Source organism: Phragmites australis, chromosome 4 (assembly GCF_958298935.1).
Source record: "Phragmites australis chromosome 4, lpPhrAust1.1, whole genome shotgun sequence".
Taxonomy (NCBI): Eukaryota; Viridiplantae; Streptophyta; class Magnoliopsida; order Poales; family Poaceae; genus Phragmites; species Phragmites australis.
The window spans coordinates 35,989,837-35,995,836 of NC_084924.1; positions in this window are offsets into that span (position 1 = coordinate 35,989,837).

Sequence of the window (6,000 nt, forward strand, 5' to 3'; positions counted from 1 at the left end):
GACGGGTCAAACACTTAGTCAGCAAAGATATGCATTTTGATAGACCATGTCATCGAGTAAGACATGGGTTTCCGATTAGGATGTTACATCTAACCATGTTCTCAGTGTCTCTTAGTTCATCTATTCGGGGTTCCGAATACGTTCAAGTTCTCAAGCAAGTCCTCGAGAAGGTATTCCATCCAAGTAGTATTTCTGATTAGCCCAAAAATATCATCCCATCCTCATGAAAGGACGGGGAGGATCAAATTTGCTGGCTAGGTTTGAATGTTGGACCATTGTAGCGGAGATTTTGATCTTTCTTGATTTATTTTGTTGCGGTATTCGCTTTCCTCCTTCCAGCTTTTTTCTTAAGGTGCTTAGTTTCTATCATGAGGACTGTCTTCACACATTTCTGCGAGGGCTTCCTAGGTTTGCACCCATCCCTTGACCTCTTCATATATTTTTACCTGTTGAAGAGGTTCTAGGGCAAGGTCACCAGAGGTGCTAGATTCCATCTTTGGGAAGGAAAAATGGTGGAGTACATCGATTTTGCCGCCAAGATCTCCTGGTCAGGATGGCACAAGAAATTATTGTACTGCCAACCCGACCCACCGAGGCTTCTTTACCAGGGTCTTCCCCTACTGCCGAGGTTCGCTTGGACGAAAGAGCCGACGATGACCACCCTTCATCGAAGTCCTATTAGAGACATCCGACATTTGAAGGAGAAGAAGTTAATGGCGTATGACATCTCCAGGGAATTCATCAAGTGCAATCTAAGTCCTCTAAAATCGAGGATTATCGGTGCTTGGCAATTCCCATCTGAGATGGACCCAACCAGAGAAGGTGAGACAGGTACTTATTGATCCTGAGTAGCCATTTTAAAGAAGCTGCAGGCTTAGTCCTCAAAATTTGTCATTACTTATCACTTCCTGTAGTGCTTTCGCCAGAGGTGTCTGACAAGAGGACCATTTGACGTAATCCCCGCCTCTAGCCGCTCGGATGTTTCGGTCCCCATCGTGGAGATGGAGGCTGATGCTCAAGAGAGGATCATATCGGTAATCTCACGAACCTTCTTATTTTTTTTATTTTCTTTTCTTTCCGAGTAGCTATAACCATAGTGACGGCCATCGCAAACCTACAAAGCTCCCCAGGTGTGGGCAACCCAACTTGAAAGCCAAGAATACAAAAGCCTAGGATGCGGACTTGGATGAGGTCCAAATCACAGGGAGCAGAGGTCCGAGCGGGAGCGGCGGTGGTGGCGCCACGTTGTAGGCCTCATCCTTTGCTGGTGGTGAGGCGCTAGAGGGGGATGACTTCTTTGCAAAGGTTGACTCACTAGGGGTTGACTCTAGGGCACCAACGTCGGTCGCCTCAACTCCCCCAGGTCCTGTAGACCTGGCACCAACTCAGTTAGCTAGGGATCCGACTCTAGCGATGGACACCAGGGGTTCAGTCGTGACTCAGGAACTCAAAGCTGCGGTCCTGACTCTGGTAAGTTGAGCATTTAACAAGAGCATTTGTAGCCACAGTGTTTGACTTCAAGTGTGTTTAGGCCCCAGTTTAGGACCACGGGAAGGAGATCGTTGCTGTGGGTTCATCTGGTGGTGCTCCCCCTGGTCCCGCTAGGATCGGGGATTGAAGGAGGCGACCTCGAGAAGATGTTCAAGAGGATGGTGCCCATTGTGATCCCAGTGAAGCCTTCCCTGGTTAGGAAATGATCTAGGTATGCGTTGTTGTTGTGAATGTCTTTCCTATGTTAGCAGGTGCACATCATTCAAATATCTCTCTTTGCGGGATATTTGGAGTTCCACCTGCAACACTGACCTCCTCAAGCTCTGGTCGTCACCTCCTCCGAATGAGGAATTGGAGATCATCGACAGCCAGGAATTAGAGATCGTCGATAGCTAGGAATTGGAGATCGTCGCCCCAAAGGCTATCGCCGTACTTACGAAAGGGATGTATGGGATTCCTCTGAATGCCGCATGGAGGGATATGGTTGAAGCGACGATGGGCTACCACTCAGAATTAGTCTTTAATGCCTTTTTTGGGGTAAGCATCTACCCACAGGTTAGTCGTTTAATCAATGAAATATAGGTATTGACATGATATTTTTGTAGTTATTCGTGCATCACTTGAGCAAGTCCCGTAACGACACTGACAAGGCTACTGCCTGAGTAGCAGAACTCAAGAAGGAGGCTACCACGCTGTGCCATTAGCTTTCCCAGGCTATCGCCGAGAAGGAGAAGGCGTGCATAGAACTAGAGGATTAGGTGAAGGGTAAGCCTTCGATAACTCTGATATGCCATCATTTTGCTTTGTTTTTCTAAACACGATGCTTTGACGACTATCCGAAATCTAAGAAGCCATGGCCCGATAAGGGGCCCAAATGCCAGTCGCCTGATAACAACTTGCCTCAGCCCTCAACGCCTTCCAAAAGGCGCTTGCTGGAGTCAGGACCAGGTGGAGCTTGTCGGTGATGACGATGCAGCCGAACTGGCCACCTAAGCGACCCAGCTCGCTAATGCGTATGGGGGACTCCAAGGGAAGGTGGTTGAGCACCTCTCGGGCCAGGTTAGGCAGAGTGTGAAACAAGCAATCGCCTTTGTATTGGCCATCTTGACGGCCCACTACCCGAACATTGACCCCGATGTTCTCTAGGATGGCTTCGGGAGGATTCAAATGAGTCTTCGGCACAGAAGATCGAGGAGTTGACCGGGCCAACCAAGGCTTTCATGGACACAATGGACTTTAGACTTGGGTCCTTGCTGTAGATTTTTTTCTTTACCATGCGGTCTGTAATAAACACTTGGTAGCTTTTGTTAAACTTGTAGGAATTTAAACGATTTTTGCATTCGATGGGAGTACTTCGTGCTGGATGCATTTGACAGTATATCGTGATCTCCCTATTGAATTATTACTTTGATTAGATTGGGACATGTTAATCACTAGTTAGAGCGCTTATTATGATCAACCTTAAGTCTGCTTCAGTGGAAGGCGTCATAGCCTCTAGTCACTAGTGGGACGCGATAAAGAGCATTTTCACAACCTCAAGTTCTCAACATAACGATCCTTCCCTTCTCATCGGAATTGGCTTTTAGAGGGTACACAATATATCATTTTTGGTTTCCTGTACTAAGAACTTGTTAAGCCCCTGACTGTATGTCCAGAGAAGTTTCCCGGGTAGGTAGTCTAAATAGAAAAAACATAATAAAGAGAATAGAGATCATATTGCCTTTGGATCGAGAAAAGCTTTTTGCCACCCTGCGTGCGTGTTTGTGATGGATCCGAGAAGCGGCATGAGGATGCACAGAAAGATAAGTGAGGCAGAAAAAGAACTCAAGCAACTTCGTCGGTAATATGATCTTTATTATTATGAAGGTACTCTTAGTACTTACAATTGGAACTTATAGAGCTTATTGATGATCCACGAGTTATTTTAGACCTAATATCTTAAACTGAAATGATGCATACTAGATTAAGCCAATGACCAGGGACCCTGTTATTTCGAGGGTAGCATAGGTATTGTTACATGGGTTCTGATCTAGTCGTGGAACCAAGCCCTTTGGTTTCTGGGTTTGCATCTCAAGGCGTTGTGGTCTTGATCACAATTAAGGCTTCTTGTTCACCTTGATCCTTGATCTCTTGGGTTCTTTGCTTGGTTAGTGTTGAGCTGCCATGTCGAGACTCCACTTTTCGCAGCGGAGACCTACCTTGGGGCAACCCCGGATAGTGATGATCCCTTAGGGTTCCAATCTTTTCAGGCACTGATAAAAGTAATGCATGGCTACCATGAACTTGGCAAGAGTAGGTCTTCCTAAGATGGCATTGTATGTCATCTCAAAGTCAACCACATCGAACAAAATATTTTCAGTTCGTTAGTTGTCATGCTTCTCGAAGGTAACGTGGAGTAATATATGGCCAATGGGAGTGGACGAAGATTTGAGTACTGTGCCAAAGAAGGTTTGCATTACCAGCTTGAGTGCAGATCAAGAGTTCTGCATCGCTTCGAGTGCACCTGCAAAGAGGAAGTTTAGGGAACTCCCTGCATCAATAATCACTTGGGTTACCCTGCAATTGTTGATCGTGGGCTTGACCACTATCGGAAAGTGGCCTGGCCGTACGAAGTTCTTTGGGCAGTCATCTTGGCCGAGGGAGATCTCGATGATTGACCACTTCTACGTCTCCATTGAGGTGCTCACAAAGAGCCGGGTCTCTTTCAACTCTATTCCTCACCAAGCGACCACGCAGATCAAACCTGGACTTACTCAAAGTCCTCTTCCATTGCGAAGGCAAGGATGAATCTTCACAAACGTCCCACGGCACTCCACAAGCTTTGGTGCTTGGCGGGCGATGCCTAGCCTTCTAGGAGCTCAAAGCTCCAAGAGTAACGAACGCAAAATCGACCGGCTTGATGACAAACTCGAGTGCTCAAAGGTTTGAATGAAGCTCACTAGTAATCAATCACTGAACCCAACTCTCAATATCTTGCAAGATTTAATGCCTAAGGGAGTGGGAGAGCTATTTAATGGCTATGAATGCTTTTATCTTCGTGGTTGCTCAACAGCAAATGAAGGGAGAGGATGAGGGGGTATTTATACACAACCCTAAAAAACTAGCCGTTATGTAGCTTTTTTGCACTAACCCAGAACTTTCGGGTTCAACCGGAACTTTCGGGTTAGCTTGAGACTTGGTAACCGAGGACCCCTACTCAGAAAGAATCTAGAGGTTCTGATTACCTGAACTTCTAGGCCAGCCTGGAATTTCTGGGTTAGTTTAAAAAAGCAAACCGAGCACCCTTACTCGAATCTCCACCCGGAGGTTGCAGCTATCCATAACTTTTGGGTACACAAAGCAATTTTGAAAAACCTGATGTTCGTGGGGTGATTTGTGTCTCTCTCCTTTTGGATAAAAGGATCTTTGAGCATGAGACATCCTCAAGACAATCTAAACACATCCCTCTTGATAGAACAACATACCTATACTTAAATTCAAAAAAAAAATTAATTAAAACTATTGAGTACCCATGTGTCGCTTCTCTTTTCCTTTCGAGGGATGCCAATGTTGTTTAACATCTTTAACGGGACTAAAACCTTCTTATAATCTCATTAAACTCATTAGTCCATTAATCATTTGTCATCAATTATCCAAAACTCACATAAGGGACCTAGATGCACTTTTAGGTATTCTTCTTGCGCTTGCTCTTAACCATGTCACCATAGAGCCCGGGTTAAGGGCATTTAATGCCTTGGGCCTTCTCCTTGACAAAGAAGAGTGTGTCTTCAACCTTAGCAGACTTATCGATGATCTTCATGAGATGTTTGACTGTCTCAGGCTCCTTTCTGATGATGTCTTAAATGCATCTCCAACTCTTAACCCCTTGAGTGAATACTTGGATGACATCACAGTCGTTGATCTTGGGGATGGTGTTTTAGGTATTGCTGAAGTGGCGCACGAACTCGTGTAAAGTTTCGTTCTTCATCTGCTCGCAAAGGTAGAGATCATTTTTGTGATAGGGCAAACGTATGTACCCTGAAAGTTAGCTCGAAACACGTCACAAAACTACTTGCACGAGTAGATTGTCCTCGGTGATAGATTGGTCAACCATGTTCTGACCGCCCCTTCAAGAGTCGTGGGAAGGTAATTTTTCATTACCTTCTCGTCCCCACTAGCTGCCTGGATGGCTGTGGTATAGATCTTGAGAAACTCAACAGGATTCGTGCTCCCATTGTACTTCTTGATCGACCCGTGGGGGAACCTAGCAGGCCTACTTACATTTTGTAGATCTGGAGAAAAGGCCAGACATCTGTTGATTGCATCCTACTTGGTCCTAGTGGCCTCAAGTATTTTATCCACGGGGGTCGAGGATCGATCCTGGCTTGAACGATGTCGGGATGTCCCCCGATCAGATTACCGAGGGGTGAATGATGCCCCCTCAGGGTGCTCAGGCGTCTCCACTGACCAATGACCTCTCGTAAGTCATTGATCGGATGCCCTTTGACCGGTGAGGTCCTGTGGCGGTTA